General features: G+C 39.3%; 1 pseudogene; it reads left to right on the forward strand.

Annotated features, from left to right (window-relative positions):
* LOC129765699 (uncharacterized) overlaps positions 1-17,985 on the forward strand; it is a 44,431-nt pseudogene extending 26,446 nt beyond the window's left edge.
* Positions 17,986-18,705: the final 720 nt, after the last annotated feature.

Below are 18,705 nucleotides of genomic sequence, written 5' to 3' on the forward strand. Positions count from 1 at the left end.
ATGGCAGCGAAACCCACCCCCCCCCTAGAGACGGGGGTGGAGAGTCTAACCACCACAGAAACATTTATTGCATCCTAAAACCTTCACATGCCAAATTTGGTTTCATTTGCTTGATTAATTCTCGAGTAATGCAGAAATTTGTGTTTCATTTGCATGGCAGCCTAACACCCCCCTACCCTTAGAGAGGGGGGGGGGTGGATAGTCTAACTACCACAGAAACATTTATTGCACCCTAAAACCTCAATGTGCCCAATTTGGTTTCATTTGCTTGAATAATTCTCGAGTAATGCAGAAATTTGTGTTTCATTTGTATGGCAGCCCCCCCCTTAGAGAGGGGGGTGGAGAGTCTAACCACAGTAAAAACATTTATTGCACCCTCAAACCTCCACATGCCAAATTTGGTTTCATTTGCTTGATTAATTCTCGAGAAATGCAGAAATTTGTGTTTCATTTGTATGGCAGCCCCCCCTTAGAGAGGGGAGTGGATAGTCTAACTACCATAGAAACTCTTATTCCACCCTAAAAGCTCAATGTGCTCAATTTGGTTTCATTTGCTTGAATAATTCTCGAGTAATGCAGTAATTCGTGTTTCATTTGTATGGCAGCTCCCCCTTAGAGAGGGGGTTGGAGTGTCTAACCACCATAGAAACATTTATTGCTAGAAGCTCAATGTGCCTATTTTGATTTCATTTGTAGAAATTTGTGTTTCATTTGTATGGCAGCCCCTCCTTAGAGAGGGGGGGAGGGGTCTCAAACTATCACGAAAACTTTCCCCGGCCCCAAAAACCCCTACATGCCAATTTTAATGTTGATCGGTTCAGTAGTTTCCGAGTCCATAAGAATCAGACAGACAGACAGACAGACAGAAATCCATTTTTATATATATATATATATAGCTGACTTCATGTAACGAACGAAGATATCAAGATATCAAGTTTCCTGAATTAGAATTTTTACATTGCTTATCGAAAATTCAGAACATTCGTGTGTTTTTGAAGTATATACTCATTATTAAAAAATTGTAATTTTTAACAGCTGATTTTAAATTTTTTAGACGAATGAAATTTTTTTTTCTAGTAAAATTTGAAAATATTTGTCCAAAATTCGAATAGGATGATTTAGGAAGCTTCGAAAAATCTACTTTCCACCTCTCAAGAGTGCACACAAAACATGGCTAACGCAAGAAAAGAACCGGAAAAGAAATCAATGATATTAAATTAAGTCGAGAACGGGTATCATGAAAATAACCGTAAGCAAAAGCAAGAGCCAAGATGTCTTCTACGATTCTGTGGACTCTACTTTTTTGGACTCTGTTAACGGTAAAAACTGGCGTGTATGTATCAAAAGTATACCCAAAGTTAATTATTAGCACATGTTATGGCATCACGATTTATTACATTAACTGAGCCGAAAAATAACAGAAAATGTTCTACTACCCAATACGTGTATGTCATTTGTATAATATATATGCTAGAGCCAATATGAGCGAGCGAAACAGGAGTCACATTTAAATGGATGCATATGAAAGCTTTTCGTATAGTTTGCCAAATACACGGCCCAGACAGAGAAAGATATATGCTCGTTCATGTTCTTCTTTATCCTCTTAGAAAACACTTTCCAACTTCATTCTATGATGAGGTGTGCTATTATCACGCTTTTATATAACATCACTGGCAGCTATGGATAGCATGGTCGTGTAAAATAGCTTTGCATTCAAGCCGTCCTTGGTTCGATCCCCGTTGACGTCGTATGGTCTTTTTTATTTGCACAATCCCAAATGAAACGAGAAAAGAAAACACAAAAAGATGTCTGCTCGCATACATACAAATCTTTTTTATTTAAGCTCTTAAAACAGCTCATTATTTGCGCTCTTGCACACGAAATGGCATTATTTCTGCCAAAGATTAAATGTTTCCAACGAACGCTAGTTTGGGTGTAGTTATTTTGTATCGTAAACTTATCTTTTGATTTTGATTTTGATCAACCAACATCTACATAGAGTATTTTTGTTCTTATTAGAATAAAACATTTTAAAAACATTTTGAAGAAAATAAAAAAAAACCTTGAGTCTTCAAAATCCTGAGCTTAGATTAACAGTGAAGTGAACTGATTTACAGGGTCTTTCAAATTAAACGCTCACGCAAAAAAATCGAATAGCTCCTTATAAGTTTCTTTTTAGCTCCATCGATGGTGGCACTCCCCACTTCGGGACGATAATATTCGGCTACTCGTTCAGTCTGATCGGATGGTTTTTAGTGTCAACATGTACAATTTACAAGAATGTGTATCGAAGTTATAATGTTAGAGTTATGCATGAAGAATTTTGTTCACTGTTTAAAACGCGTTATCGAAAAAAAACGGTGGTCACATCGAAAATGTCGTAAAATAAGCTTTATTTTCACTTTTTAAAATAAATCTGTGCAAAGGATTCGCAGAATTATTGAGTGGTATAAACGGTAGCGAGAAGTAGACATTCGACTGTCTGTTTTCGTATATTACTACAAAATATGAGCACACACATCCAATGTCCTCGTTAGCATCTATTATCGCAAATGGTGTGTGTGAAGCTCGTGATTATTTCAAATTATGTGTACACGCTCAAAAATTACGCCGGGAACCATCACTCCAATTAATCGCGTCTGTCTTCTTCCGCTCGCGCCCACAGTTCTGATATTTCTCACAAACAACGGTATGCATGAGCTGGGGCAATCAAATAAGCCCATAATGCCAGCCATAACTAAGAGCCGAAAAGGCAAACTATCGTCAGAAGAAGTGAGGCAACATAATTCCCCGTTCGTTAATGATGATTACCTTTTATGGCACTGACATTACACTGGATACGCTCTGGTCCTTAGGCCTGACGGATTGATTTTCAGAATGCCATCACCGTGGCGGAGTCTCTTCGACAATGAAGCAGAAGTCGGATAATAAATCATCACTGGGAAGGGTTCATTTTCGAGAGTCGTTCATATTGTCCGTGAGCTCGCAGCTTTCACGGGGGAGGAGTACCTGTATTGTATTAATTGTGGCCCTAATTTCGAGAACGGGTTATTGCCACCACCGAGAGATAGAGATGAGGTGTGAAGTATTTGGGCTCCGAACATTACTTTTATTGACCTTTCGTGGGCCTTCTTCAAGCGAGAACTATCGTGTTGAATAATTTGCAAAACTCATTTAATGCGAAAATATACAAGCAATTCAAGTGTTTGCCCTCTCGGAACCAGCTTGACTATGACTCGATAACTGTTTACGGCAAAGCAAACAAAATTTTCAGTTCACTATCCACCGTAGCCACTTTTCGTCACCCATTGAAACGGCTCCAATATGAACGGTAAGCCTAAAATCCTCCGAATCCTTCGGACGTGCCGCTCCGATGAGCCACAATATTAATGGTTCTTCAAGGCCATTCAGCACCGGCATCAACGCAGCTCCCAAAATTTGACAAGAACCATTTGTTACCCACCCGGACCGAGTTCCAATCATCGAACGCTTACACCGAAACGCATCTCTCGTTCGGTCGAAAACAATCAGTTTAATGCACAGTGAGATATCTCTTATTTTTTCCTCGGCCTTAAGGCTTCGGTCAAAAGCTCACGGACAATTGACCATAAAAAAGGACCAAACGGTATCGTCCGCTCCTAAGAAGCCATAAAAAAGACGCATTCCCAATCTATTCTCTAAATCACAATCAACCAATTGCTTTTGAAACAAAGAACGGCGGAAGAGAACAACCAAGGAATAAAAAAACCGAAATCGCCACTACCTTTTCGCTTCTTCAGAGCCACCACCAGATCGGATTGTTTCGTTCATTTCGCTAAAAGGACACCCCTCCAAACAAAGGACAATTTAATTTTGCTATTCGCCATTATTCGGCTGCCAAGTTTTCCTATTTTTCCTCCCTATTCACCATTCCCTACCACCCATCACACTTCCTTGTGGCCCCGGCAATTGGGATGTGGATACTTTGTTTGGAGTTTCGGTTGGAGTATTTGGGTGCGACGAAGCCATACGCTGTTTGTACAGCCCGATATCGAAGCGGCCAAGTAGTTAGTATTTTATGCGGTTATTTTTTTTGTCGGCTCTTAATTCCGCTGACCAGAGGAAATTGGATAATTGTTGGAAGCGGTATGGCGGCGCGTTTTGAACTAGGATAAATATCGCCTGGTTTCAAGGTTTACACAGTTCGATTACAATCTGTTTTTTATCGCCGTTTGTCTAGTTTTGTGGAATAAATCATGCAAAAACTGGATAAGTAAATGGAACGAAAAGTCCCATTAAAGAGAAAGAATAAAGAATAGATTAACACTTTCGACGCCCCGTCACCCGGATATGGGTGACACTTTCCTCGTTCAAATTTAATAGGATTTTTAAAAGGAATTTGATAGAACAGGCACCTAAGTGTAACTATAGGATATGTAGAAAAATAGTAAAATTATAACCATATTATTATAATGTTTATACTGTACTTTTTATTGATTTATAGTGCGGATGGTTTGTATGGCAGCTTTTTGCAAAATCCATATAACTTGACTTTAGCATATGTTATTGTTGTCAATTCATCTTCAAATTAAATAAAATATTGCTAGATCATGTAAAAGTTGTCCACAAACTAAGTTTGATCTTCATTTAATAATTTATTCGCAAGTTGGGATCCGCAAGAAACTTAGAAACGCCGCTTTGGGCGACGAACGTGTTAAAAAACAAGTCTTAAACTGAAATAAGCAGAGTGGCACAGCGGAAGCATGCTGGGCCCATAACCCAGAGGTAGATCGAAACTACGCTCTGCTAAGATTGATTTGTACTTATTTTTGCGTGTTGCCATGTTTGTGGCAAATCTCAATGATTTGATTGCACAGTAGGGCAAGGTTGCTCTAATCCAACTTCCCCTTGGATAGAATTTTGACGTAGTGATAGGTGAAATGTGAAAGGTGTCACAACGCTGACAATTTGGTTGAATGTTGACCTTTTCCACCTCGAAAAACACCCTATGCCGATTTTCAGCTCAAAGTTTGAGTTTTTTGAAAATCGAAAAATCACCCAAGTAAAGGAAATACGGGTTTTCGAAAAAAAAAGCTGTTGGTGCCAAATTTCTTAAAATTGTATGAAACGTCGAGATCTAGTGTCATCTCGAAAAAAATTTTTTGTCCAAAATCGGCACTCTGGGACTTTTCGGTTTTTTTTTTCGGAGTAGCAAACGAAAAGTATGGTTTTGGGTGCCAATAAAAATAGTTATCTCGATTTTCCATTCGGAACTTGCTAGGAAATGTTGATTTGCACGATAATACAGTGGAACCCCGATTATCCGCGAGCGGATGTTCCGCATTGCGGATTATGTGTTCCATAGTAAATACATAGCCCTTCCCGGAATTTGTCAGTGAGTGATAGGCTCATGCAATTTTGTTTCGATCATGGTTTTCACATTATCTGACTACTGGTGCACACGACCTTCTAGATGGATAGTTTAACGACACGACACACTAAGTTTAACGACACGACAACACCACACTAATTTTTTCCTGATTTTTCTGAAATGATCCTTATTTTGTTTTTTTTACTTTTTTTAGTAAATTCGTTTTTTTACAGGCTCAGTTACATAAGTTTGAAGTAGCGGTATTCTTAAATATATTTTTAAAACTTTATATAAACAATTTTCTTAGCTCTATGCCAAGTAAGGTGGAAAACCGATTGCTCGTGGTGAACTCGAGTTTAGAAGGTACTTTTTACGTTATTAGAATGAAAATTATTCGTAATAAATACACGATGTTTTCCTGATTGGAAATCAGAATTGTCATAATAGCCTACATAAAAAAGGCTATACAGTCCGCACTTGTATAACGTTTCATCATTTTATGTTTATTATCTATATATTCCGAAGCGATTCGCTTTATTCAAGATACCCTGTCGACATTTATTAAGGCTTGAAGTTAGCGTGAAAGAAAGACAATCTATCAGATTAGCACTTCCAAAGGCAGTTTCAAATCGTTATATTTTGAAAGATAAATAATTGCAAAAACTTGTTGTTTTTTGAATACCTAATTCCTAATGCTTATTTTCAAACTTTGTCTATACATTTCCTGATATGCCACTAGAACTCATCATCATTAGCATACTCTTTCAAAATCGATCTCGAAGCTAAATTTATTCATTATTATCGAAGCTCCATTATGAGCTTCTAACAGTCGATAAATTGCCACAACTACTGCTTGCAACTTGCAAAGGAACTAATTCTGGAAGTTGTGATAGCTGTCGTGCTCCATCAGAGCAACGCCAAACTTCATGTCTCTTTGACAACACGGCAATTGAATTTGGAGTCTCGCTGGATTTTGCTACCCCACTAGCCTATCCCAAACAAACTAACGATATTGCACCTTCAGATTATCACAGGTTAGGGTCCCTGTGAAATTATCTCTAGCACACGAACATAGTGTCGAGGAAGCATGGAAAATATCTTTCATTTATATATAAAGCAGTTTTCGAGGAGAATGTAAACATATTCTGAGAGGATAATATTTTTGGGCTGTATAAAAGATGGCGAAAGATCGTGGAACAAAACTGTGCTCACAAACTTGAATAAATGTGGTCTGCCTATAAAAATGGTGCTATTGTATTTCCTAAAATCGGTTCGAACTTTTCGGACAACACAATATGAACAATCCTGATTTCTCCTGATTTTTATTTTCATTCTCTCTGATTTTTCAAAATAATAGTTGGCAACCCTGGGTGTCACAAACGTTAAAGTTTGAGTTTTTTAAAACCCGAAAAATCACCGATAATCAAGGTTTTTAGGAAAATTTTTTGATGTCAGATGTCTTAAAATTGCGTGACACATCAAGATTTACAGTTATCTAAAAAAATTTTTTTTTTACAGTTATCTAAAAGAATTTCAAAAAGTTATTTTTAAAAAAATAACTTTTTGAAATTCGAGATGACCATTTTCATTGGCCCCCTACCCTACATTCTAGAGTTTTGGCGCAATTTTGTGATTTTCAAAACACAAAATTGCGATAAAAGGTTAGTGTTTTGACCTGTGCGGAAAATGACTTAAATATTCTTGTAGATGTCGAAAAATTACAAAACTAGGCAAAATCCATTGCTTATGGTCTGCTCTTTAAAACAAACTACAGTAAGTTGCATTTAACGCGACATTTAGCTAATTGGACAGACCTGTAATGGGACACGTTTAATTGGACATTTTTACCTCTAATTGAATATTTTTGTGAATATCGAGTTCGGGGCCCAAATTATGGCCCCACATTGAAAATCGCCTCCAGTGCGACACTGAGTGGTGCCTCGGAATGTCGCATTAAATGTAAATTACTGTATATAAATTGAATTTACCAGCTACCTGTAGCACACGCCATGCCGTTAACTGAAAAAAGTTACGGTGGTCCTAAATCGACCCTTTGTTTTTGCTGTATGTGTGGGTGTTTGTGTTTGCGTGTTGACAGTTGAACGTTGAACCTGTCATTGATTGTCAAATCCTGAGACGAAACCAGACAATTTGCTACTCTTCTTTTGGCTTTCTTCTCGACCAAGAGCGAACAACAGGGATGCTGAACTACGCGAGGTTTCCGGACTGTCAGGATTCCAAATGTAATAAGATTATTTTTCCATACCCGTAACATATGTTTTTCGTGTCATATATTCTATGAATAATTACATTTCATTGATATAGTTCAAAAATGTTACATCTTTTGCAACGTAAATTTGCAATTTTTATGTCATTGTTTTTTAATAAATCGTTTATTTGTACAGGCTTTGTTCGCGCCCCACAGTGCGAACGAGGAGCAAGTATCTCTATTTCTATATTCCAATGTCCATCCCTATCCTTTTTCCCATCCAAGCCTCTCCCTTTCTTCCGAAATGCAGTGTGTGGTGCATAATACAACCACAACCAGCAGTGAAAGCCGAAATACAGCTTAAAATGTAACGAACACTAATGAACGATGCACGAGTAGATCCCTACCAAATAATTACCTTTCCAATTTCAACCTATAACCGAATAAGATCGCGATTAAAAACCATCCAATGTGTGAAAGTATACCAAGTGTTTGATTTCCAATTTGTTGTTTTGATTCTCCAGTGCAAGCCATATTCAAAAATCCTGAGCTATCATCCAGGCCTCCTTCAGCCAAAGGAACTGTCATTTCCCTCAATGGTGTGATCCACCGGGCTCAGTTACATAAGTTTAAAGGAGCCAAAATATAAAGGGTGTGTCACATCAAATTGCATCACGGAAAAAACGCTGTATAAATTTAATTTTTAGGGATTATATCTTCAGCTTTCGCTTATAATCAGATAAGAGTGTATAGATGACGTTGGCCATGCTTCACTGTCAATTTTTCGTAAATTTGGAAAAATGTCGTCGAACGAAAAAGAGCGTCGTGAATTAATCCTGTGCACTCATTTCGAGTATCCGGAGTTGTCACATCGGGACATCGGTAAGATGCTGGGAATCGTCCAATCCATGGTCAGCAGAGTACTAAAACGATACTTCGAGAACCTAACCATCGACCGGAAGGTGAAGAACGGCAAAAATGGATGCTCCGTCAGTGAAAAAGATCACAAACGCGTAGTTAAGCAGTTTAGACGTGATCCGAGAAGTTCGGTCCGGGATGTCGCCAATAAGCTGAATTTGTCAAGTTCATTCGTCCAGCGGACCAAGCAGCGGGAGGGCCTGCGTACATACAAGGTTCAGAAGGCTCCTAACCGCGACGAAAGGCAAAACATGGTGGGGAAGACGCGAGCCCGGAAGCTGTACACCGAAATGCTGACGAAGCCGCATTGCCTGGTAATGGACGACGAAACCTACGTCAAAGCGGACTTTCGTCAGCTGCCGGGCCTGTTGTTCTTCTCCGCAGAGGACAAATTCAGCGTTCCGGAGGAGATTCGCAAGCAGAAACTATCCAAGTTTGCCAAAAAGTACATGGTGTGGCAAGCGATCTGCTCTTGCGGAAAGCGGAGCGCCCCCTTCGTGATGACCGGCACGGTAAACGGGCAGGTTTACCTTAAGGAGTGCCTACAGAAGCGCTTACTACCACTATTGAAGCAGCACGAGGGCCCGACCATCTTCTGGCCGGATCTCGCTTCGTGCCACTATTCAAAGGACGTGTTGGAGTGGTACGAAGCCAACGGGGTCACCTTCGTGCCAAAGGAAATGAACCCGCCCAACGCGCCGGAGCTTCGCCCAATAGAGAAATATTGGGCGATTATGAAGCAGGCCCTCCGGAAGAACCCAAAAGTTGTCAAATCGGAGGCGGACTTCAAGAGAAAATGGATTTCTGTTCAAAAAAAAACTACAACCTGACGTTGTACAGAACCTTTTGGACGGGGTAAAGAGGAAGGTGCGAGCATACGGGCTTGGGCTCGAAGTATGAATAAAAAGAAAATGCCAAAAGTTGTTTAATAGTTTTTATTTTACTGTCTAAAATTTTCAAAAGGATCGGTCTACTGGGCGAATTTCTACAGCGTTTTTTCCGTGATGCAATTTGATGTGACACACCCTTTATTTACAATTTTGCTTATTCTACGGTTAATAGGATAGGGAACCGATTACTCGCGGACGACTCGAGCAGAGTGACAATTTTCTCTCAGGGAGAGGAAGGAACATAAAACCTTCTTATGTTCCTTGGACAACACTGATGATTAAACACGGAGATCGATAGTTTTGAGGAAAGATAGATTTGGGACAGGTAATCAGGATCTAACCGAGCCAACACATCTCGTACCGGCACAATGGATTGCTTCCTTTGGGCCCGAAGAGAGTTTTCTAAATTCGATCTGGCATCTCGCATGACCAAACAACATGCTCGGTGTCGTGATAACATTGACCACAAATGCGAGATTGTTGTTGACAAGATTTATACGAAATAACAACGCATTTTTATGTTATTCTTCGTCATGAAAACTAGCTCGAGAGTATGCACCGTGAATACATTATGCAGAAGTGTGTTTTCAAATATTAATGGTAACCCTTTAGATGGACTTCGTATATGAAAACTATACAGAATACTTCGATAGTTTTTAGACAGAACTGTTAGAGATCTATAACGGATTTCTAACTGGAACTATTTAACCGCCAAAAAATTTTGCTGACGGAATAATTATACTCATTCCCAAAAAAGGTAACAATTGTGCATGTTTCGATGATTTCCGGCCTATAAGTCTACTGAACTGCGACTATAAACTTTTCATGAAGATCATAGCAGAAAGAATTAAAAAAATGTTAGGGAAATTGATTGGTCCTGGACAATCTTATTGTGTTCCGAATATGTCGTGTATGAACAATCTAAAGGATTTGCGTAGAGTATTGACAAAAGCATGTATGAGTAAGAAATTTAAAGCTGGTTTGGTGAATTTAGACCTAAATAAAGCATTCGATAGGGTGGTTCACAATTCTTTGTGGAAGGTTCTGTTGAGATTTGGATTTCCGCTGGCTCTAGTATAAAGTGACCAAATGGTCAGAGGTCTAACGCGTGACACAAAAAACAAAACGTTATGTATATACGTTATGTGAACATTAACCATAGTTTAGCGAGTCTAAACTGATCAGTATTATTTATTTCTGAGTATCGGCACTCAGTTGTGATTTTTCGGTGGTTTCAATTTTGTTTACGCCAGAAAATCACTCGCTCAATCAGAGCATTTACGCCTGGCAAGCACAATTCAAATTCTACAATTTTCTTCAAATTACCGAATGGAATGCTCGAAAAATTCAATTCATTTTTCATCGATTTTAGTGTTAACGTATGCATTCAAAAAAATGAACTAATTTCGGATGGCGATGAAAGATAATTTATAGGAACAAATTTTCTTTAAATATTACGTTTATTGAGGCTACAACAAAAATGATCCAAGGCTGTTGATTCGCAGCAGCAGCACTATCAAGCAACTTGATGATTTTTCGAAGGAGTTGGACATCCTGAGGCGCTTTGTGCCCGCCAGATATAGACGATCTGGTATTCACAATATCATCTCTTTGCCGCTCCTTAAGCCGGGAAATCGAAGCAACCGGCCAAACGGTGGAGAAGATTCTGGCCAAAATGGACATTTTTATGCGGAAGCGTCAGACGAGACCGGTTGTATCTGAGCAGCAGGCAATCACCCAGAAGAAGTAGCTTGAGGTGCTGGTGAAAAACTTCTTTCCGGCAAAAGAAGTGAAAATCTTCTTTTCGTTCTCATAATGAAAGACGAGACGTATTTAATCCTAGAATTCAACGAATGGCTCTACTTTCGAGTCATATGGTGAACGGGGAGACATATAGTACGAAGTGCTTGCCGGAGTTGGGAAGGTGATGTGGTCTTTATGCCGAACCTGGGATCAGCCAATTATGCCAAAAGATCACTGGAGGATGGATCGGCTGAACCTTCCCAACACTCCCCAGCTGCGCCCGATAGGAATCTTTTGGGCGAATGGCCAAAATAGAGAGACAGACAACCACCAAAGCCACGAAAAGGTAAAATAACACGCCGATATACATGTTCTCATCGGCCATGGTGCAGGTTCCTGCCAACTTCCGTAAGACTTTCATTTACGATACTTCACCAAACAACTCTGCCTTTTCCTGTCGAGTATAAACTAGTTCTTCCGGCTTTTTTAAAACGTTAAGCCCTGACCGAGCTAGGCGACCAAAGAAGAACTTTTCGTCTGACTCACGTTGGTCCCTGCGGATCAATTAGGGACTTTTATAAAAATCATTTTCCAATTTTGTTGCTGTCGCTTCCAGATGACACTCTCTAAACAAAAAGCCCAATGTCGGTGCGATGAAACCAGCTCAACGTATTAATCTTTGGATGCATTAGAAGCGCTCTTCAACAGTATGCCAAATAAAAGTTTTTTTTTGAGGTTCATACATTTAAGAAAATCAACATGATCAAATTGTGATATTGAAAATGTATTGATATCGCGAGACATTTTCATTTCTTTTGCCAAATGCGGGTCGTTTCGCGGGACGGAATCTTACGCGGGACATTTTGTTGAAATGCGGGACTTCTGGTCAGTTTACTCTAGTAGATTGCTTGAAGCACATCTATGCGAACGCCTCTTCCCGCGTTCAGCTTAATGGAATTCTCTCAAGAGAAATCAACATTAGAAGCTCTGTTCGCCAAGGGTGTCCTTTAAGCATGATACTATTCGTATTGTATATTGAACCGTTTCTTAGGAAGATTTCGGATAGTATACCTGGTGTTTTAGTGTTCGATAATTTCGTCTACGCAGATGATGTAACTGTTTTGGTGAGAAACGATAACGAATTTGACTTGTTGTTGTATATTGTAGATTCGTTTAGTCATTTGGAGTACCTCAGGGAAGTGTATTAGGGCCCATTTTATTTATTATGTACATCAATGACATGCGACGAGTTTTACGATATTGCGATATTAATCTTTTTGCTGATGATACTGTGTTATTCATTGCAGCTAAGAATGTACATGAGGTCGTTTTACACTTGAATGGAGATTTGCGTTCTTTAAGTAGATGGTTGAAGTATAAACAATTGAAATTGAACATTAATAAGACTAAATATATGGTAATCTCGCGAAATCGAATAAATGAAAACGTCTCTATTGTGATTGATGATGAGACCATTGATCGCGTTCGAGAGATTAGATATCTTGGCGTGATTATTGATGACAAACTTAAGTTCAATACTCACATTGACAATGTCATCAAGAAAATTGCCAAGAAGTGTGGAATTTTGTGTCGACTAAGAAACGATTTAACTATTTGCAGTAAAATACAGCTATACAAATCAATTATCTCTCCTCATCTAGACTTTTGATTCTAGAGATTTTGTTTTTGGCCAATGAAACGCAAATATCGAGATTACAGCGCTTGCAGAATAAAATAATGCGTTTGATTTCACAATGTAGCAGGTCCACTTCCTCATATTTGATGCTGGACGCTCTGCAATGGTTATCTGTGAAGCAAAAAATTGTGTATTTAACTATGGTGTTCATTTTTAAGGTAGTTAACGGTTTGCTGCCTCGATATTTGTGTGATCGAGTTGAAAGGGGAAGTGACTTTCATAGATATAATACTAGAAACGCGAATGAAATAAGAACACCACATTTCTTAACATGTGCTTCACAAAATTCTCTATATTTTAAAGGAGTAAATATTTTAAACTCGATGCCAAGACATATTAAACGTGCAACAACACTAGCAGAATTTAAGAGAAACTGTATTTCAAACGTTAAAGCTGTATTTTCCTAACAGCCTAAACTTTTTTTATTTTGATAACGATGTTGATTGACGAAGTTTTATACGAACGGATATCTTAAAGTGAACAGTTTTTTGATTTTTGTTTTTGTTTTTATTATTCTCAATGTATGACCTGACGAAGTTTTGTTTTAAACGGATTATATTGTTTAGACAATTTTGAACAATTTTTCGTTTATGTTATATTTTTTGTTTTTTAATTTGTATTCGTCTCTATTATGTCTGTCATGATCTTGGTGATGATAGACTATTTTTATTTTGTTGTTTTTGTATTGTAGTAGTTGAAAAAAAAATAAAAGTAGTCTACAAAAGTTTGAGCGTCGCGCGCGTTGTACAGATATAAAGGATAAGAATTCAATAGTTTTGTAAGAGCCGGTCTAGAAATTGTTCGTAAAGAAAAATTTCTCGATTTCTCTGGATGGGGATATTTAAAGTCAATCCAAAACAAGGCTGGCGGTTGGACTTGTGCCTTGGTGGACCATTTGGCTGCAAGGGCCTTGTCGGGACCGTATCGGTTCTGTAGCGGACAAGACTGAGTGTTGGCTTGTCTTTTGACATTGTAATTTTTTTAACTTATATCTGTAAATAAAATCAGTTCGTTTTTTTTTTGCTAAGCTGATTTCAATGCTGAGAAAACAAAATAATATCTTTTAGATAACTCGTCTTGCTCAAACCTCTGTAGGGGAAGGAGGTCATCATCATTTTCTAGAACATTTTCAATAATATTAGGGAAGGTATCAATCTAACAGAAGAGAAGTATCTTCTCGAAGCAACTATTCAACAGAATTTAACGAGAAATGCTGAAGAATGGATCATGGAAGCTACACGGACGAACGATAGCATTGAACTAATGACTAAAAAAATTCTGTATAGACGCTTTGTCAATACTCATCATGTTCCGAGCATCGAGGAAAAAATAAAGGGTGTGTCACATCAAATTGCATCACGGAAAAAACGCTGTAGAAATTTAATTTTTAGGAATTATATCTTCAGCTTTCGCTTATAATCAGATAAGAGTGTATAGATGACGTTGGCCATGCTTCACTGTCAATTTTTCGTAAATTTGGAAAAATGTCGTCGAACGAAAAAGAGCGTCGTGAATTAATCCTGCGCACTCATTTCGAGAATCCGGAGTTGTCACATCGGGACATCGGTAAGATGCTGGGAATCGTCCAATCCACGGTCAGCAGAGTACTAAAACGATACTTCGAGAACCTAACCATCGACCGGAAGGTGAAGAACGGCAAAAATGGATGCTCCGTCAGTGAAAAAGATCACAAGCGCGTAGTTAAGCAGTTTAGACGTGATCCGAGAAGTTCGGTCCGGGATGTCGCCAATAAGCTGAATTTGTCAAGTTCATTCGTCCAGCGGACCAAGCAGCGGGAGGGCCTGCGTACATACAAGGTTCAGAAGGCTCCTAACCGCGACGAAAGGCAAAACATGGTGGGGAAGACGCGAGCCCGGAAGCTGTACACCGAAATGCTGACGAAGCTGCATTGCCTGGTAATGGACGACGAAACCTACGTCAAAGCGGACTTTCGTCAGCTGCCGGGCCTGTTGTTCTTCTCAAACAAATTCAGCGTTCCGGAGGAGATTCGCAAGCAGAAACTATCCAAGTTTGCCAAAAAGTACATGGTGTGGCAAGCGATCTGCTCTTGCGGAAAGCGGAGCGCCCCCTTCGTGATGACCGGCACGGTAAACGGGCAGGTTTACCTTAAGGAGTGCCTACAGAAGCGCTTACTACCACTATTGAAGCAGCACGAGGGCCCGACCATCTTCTGGCCGGATCTCGCTTCGTGCCACTATTCAAAGGACGTGTTGGAGTGGTACGAAGCCAACGGGCTCACCTTCGTGCCAAAGGAAATGAACCCGCCCAACGCGCCGGAGCTTCGCCCAATAGAGAAATATTGGGCGATTATGAAGCAGGCCCTCCGGAAGAACCCAAAAGTTGTCAAATCGGAGGCGGACTTCAAGAGAAAATGGATTTCTGTTCAAAAAAAAACTACAACCTGACGTTGTACAGAACCTTATGGGCGGGGTAAAGAGGAAGGTGCGAGCATACGGGCTTGGGCTCGAAGTATGAATAAACAGAAAATGCCAAAAGTTGTTTAATAGTTTTTATTTTACTGTCTAAAATTTTCAAAAGGATCAGTCTACTGGGCGAATTTCTACAGCGTTTTTTCCGTGATGCAATTTGATGTGACACACCCTTTAGATGTGCACTGGCCAGTTGGTTGGGAAAATGTATCGTAAAAATTTATAACATTGCAGGATCGCGGAAAATTATATTGCTTTTCAAATGACATCATAACGAATAAAGGGAAACTTTCCGCCTGCGGAATCGGGAATATTGTTTCACCCACGTGTAAAAAATGCGGGTTACTTGACAATAATGTATACCGATTAAAAGTTTGTCCAAAAGCAAAAAAATAACGTGGGATTGGTGTTTGCAAATAATAAAAGGGAGACTTGCAATCAAGGTAAATGACATAGAAAACATTCTTCAACTGAAAATTCCGGAGACGAGTAAAGAGCAAAAGGCTGCTCTGCGGTTGGTGAGTCGAGTGATTTCTTTCAATTTCACAGTGCGCGAGCCAAGTTTGTATGCTTTCCAAAAAAAACTATCAGAGAACAGAGATGGGACAAACGATTATGGTTTAGGGAAGTGTTTGGAAGCTTGTCGAATATTTGCTAGAAGAAGATTAGATAAGAATAAATGAGTTGTAATGATACTATGCAGTACTTAAATAAATAAACTTAAAAATGTTAAAATAAAAATAAAAACCATCACATTGCGCCCCATCTATTTGACATTCACAAAATTGTGACGTTATCGATTGTGAAAGGAACATGTCATCCACCGCTATCCATCGTAGATTTTGTTGATAAATCACTTGGAAAAAGTTCAACTACCTCTTCTTACCATCGGCGTATCACGGAAGAGTTGTGCATGCCTAATGAATGGGCCGAAAATAGATCGAACCTAAATACATTCTGCTGGCTACGTTTGAGGATCCTCGAGGCTGCTCGTCCGCGATGACGTTGGGAACGATTTAAGATGCGCATAATTTCCCTCGCATCGCGGATATCGGCGTATCGAGAAAATATCCTAGAGAGCCTTCCCACCGAGAGTAATATCAACATTGTATCGCTAAAGCATCTAATTTTGACATCGGTTCAACCCACGATGGATGGTTTTTTCCTCTCAGTTTCGATCACAGCATAGGATTAACCAGAGTTATTCTTTTCTTCAGGGAAAAAACGCTTGCAAGTTTGTTTTGTTTTTGTTTTTCCCTGTTCTGTTTACCGAACTCGTTGTCTGGTTAACTAGATATGATATTCACTTGACTGGAAAGCAAGGGCCAAGCAAAGCACACTGAAGAAGAAAAAAAGACAGAAACGCACACGTACGAGACAGCACCCATTTATTATTTCATCCCGCGGGATTTTTGCATCACTCCTCAATCAGCAGTCTCTGGCTGGCTGATCCCACTGCTCTCAGCACCCCGGACTCAAGCGCACAACATTGTATGACGAATTTATTTTGACAGCGGAAGGTAGAATACATTATTTATGATTACAAAATGATGCAGCCATTCTGTTCGTGTGTTGTTTTTCTCTTTTTCTTATCGTCTTATCGAGACGATGTACCAATTTGAGGACTAAATTGAATGGATTGAATGTTTGAGATGATGTTGGGACTGCAAAAATAGTATTAAAAATTACGTAAGGAAGCACCGTTGAGTCCTGACATCACATCAGTCATCTCGCATTTCCCTGGAAGCGAACCTTCGTGTGAGCATTGGACTTCATGGATCACAACGGGACCGGGCGAAGGACGAAGAGTCCTGTCGAGTGTGTCAGTGTGTAAACGTTCTGTGCACATGTGAGGCTTAAGTGATTATCTCGTCCTACGCTAACAGCAGCTCGATATGTTTCAAAAAAGTAACAAAGGGAGTCATCGCCGGACGAAAAAAAAAAAAAAAAAAGCGAACATGGCAAAAACGCTGAAGGGAGCGTAATTTTTATTTTTGGAACATCATATCGCAGAGTTGATGGAATAGTTAACACCGGTGCTGGCTGATCGTGTCATATGTATTTACATGAATATAACTATTCTCCAACATCCATTCATTCAACCGACAATTTACGAATCAGCTCAAATTTAACATTCAATACTATCAATAACATTTCCCTGTGTGCTCCCGTGGCCGAGTGGTTAGCGTCAAACCTAACATGCCGGGGGTTCGGGTTCGATTCCCCTTCTGGTCGGGGAAATTTTTCTTCAAAGAAATTTCCTCTGACTTGCACTGTGGTCACGCGTTTTCTAGAGCTTGCCACTCAGAATGCATTCAAGGCGTGTTATTTGGCATAGAAATCTCAACTAAGTACTAATGAAAATGACGCAAGTAATACTACGTTGAGACGGCGGAGTTCCTCTAGGAACGTTAGTGCCATATAAGAAGAAGAAGAACATTTCCCGAGACTCTATTCCGTCGCCATGGTATCAGAGGAACCACAGACAGCCGGACGACAGACGGAGACGCGAAACAAGATCTGCCATTTATGCGAAACCGAGGAAAATATTGCATGTATCCTCTTGCTGCAGAACGGCGTCTCAGTTTCATTATGCTGAATTCCTTTTTGGTTTTCGTTTTCCAGGTCTTGCTTGCGTTCCAGGTCAGATGCGTTATTCGTTGTCTTGTAACAGCAATCTTCTCTTTAGCACCTCATCTCAGGGTATAGTTATGAACGGTGATTTATGAGATAATATGGTTTTCTTAGTCGCAATATCTACGAGGAAAATTGCTGTAGAAGATGTAGTGGGATACGATATTCGATTAAATTCGGTTTAAGTAGAGGTAGGCATGCGTTTATAACATGTATAGGGTAAATAATTTTGTTTTGTCCGATTTTGGGTGTTTCACGCAATTAGTAAATTTAAAACTATTTTTCTTCGTGAAAATCACATGTAATCAAGACGAGTTTGGGTTTGTTGAATAGCACCAAGTCTCTAGTTGCTAATAATACTATACGGCGTTCAAAATGTTAATTTCCTAATGTTTTTTAAAGATTTTCTTCAAAGAAAAATCATGGTTTTCCCACCTCCGATCATGGTTTGTCCGGTTTTAGAAATCACCATTTTTGAATTAAAAAATTCGAACTTTCAAGTAGATTTTGCATTTCTCATTGCTCGAGCTTATTGTCATCCTTATGATCCATTCATAATTTAGGCTTTCTTCAGAATATTGCCTTTTCTTGGGCAATTTAGAAGTGAACAGCACTCAAAACAGAGAAACTTTGTATCTGCTTCGCGTGAAGGACAACAAAGCAAAACAACCAAGCGGTTACCATAGTAATCATTGGACAAACCAACATCAGGACAAAACAAGATCAGTATTGACAATACGAGATTTAGATATACAGTCAATCACAAAATTAGGTATACACCCCGTATTGTTTTGTTATTTTTAAGTTTTCCGGGG

Source organism: Toxorhynchites rutilus, chromosome 2 (genome assembly GCF_029784135.1).
Source record: "Toxorhynchites rutilus septentrionalis strain SRP chromosome 2, ASM2978413v1, whole genome shotgun sequence".
In the NCBI taxonomy this organism is placed as follows: domain Eukaryota; kingdom Metazoa; phylum Arthropoda; class Insecta; order Diptera; family Culicidae; genus Toxorhynchites; species Toxorhynchites rutilus.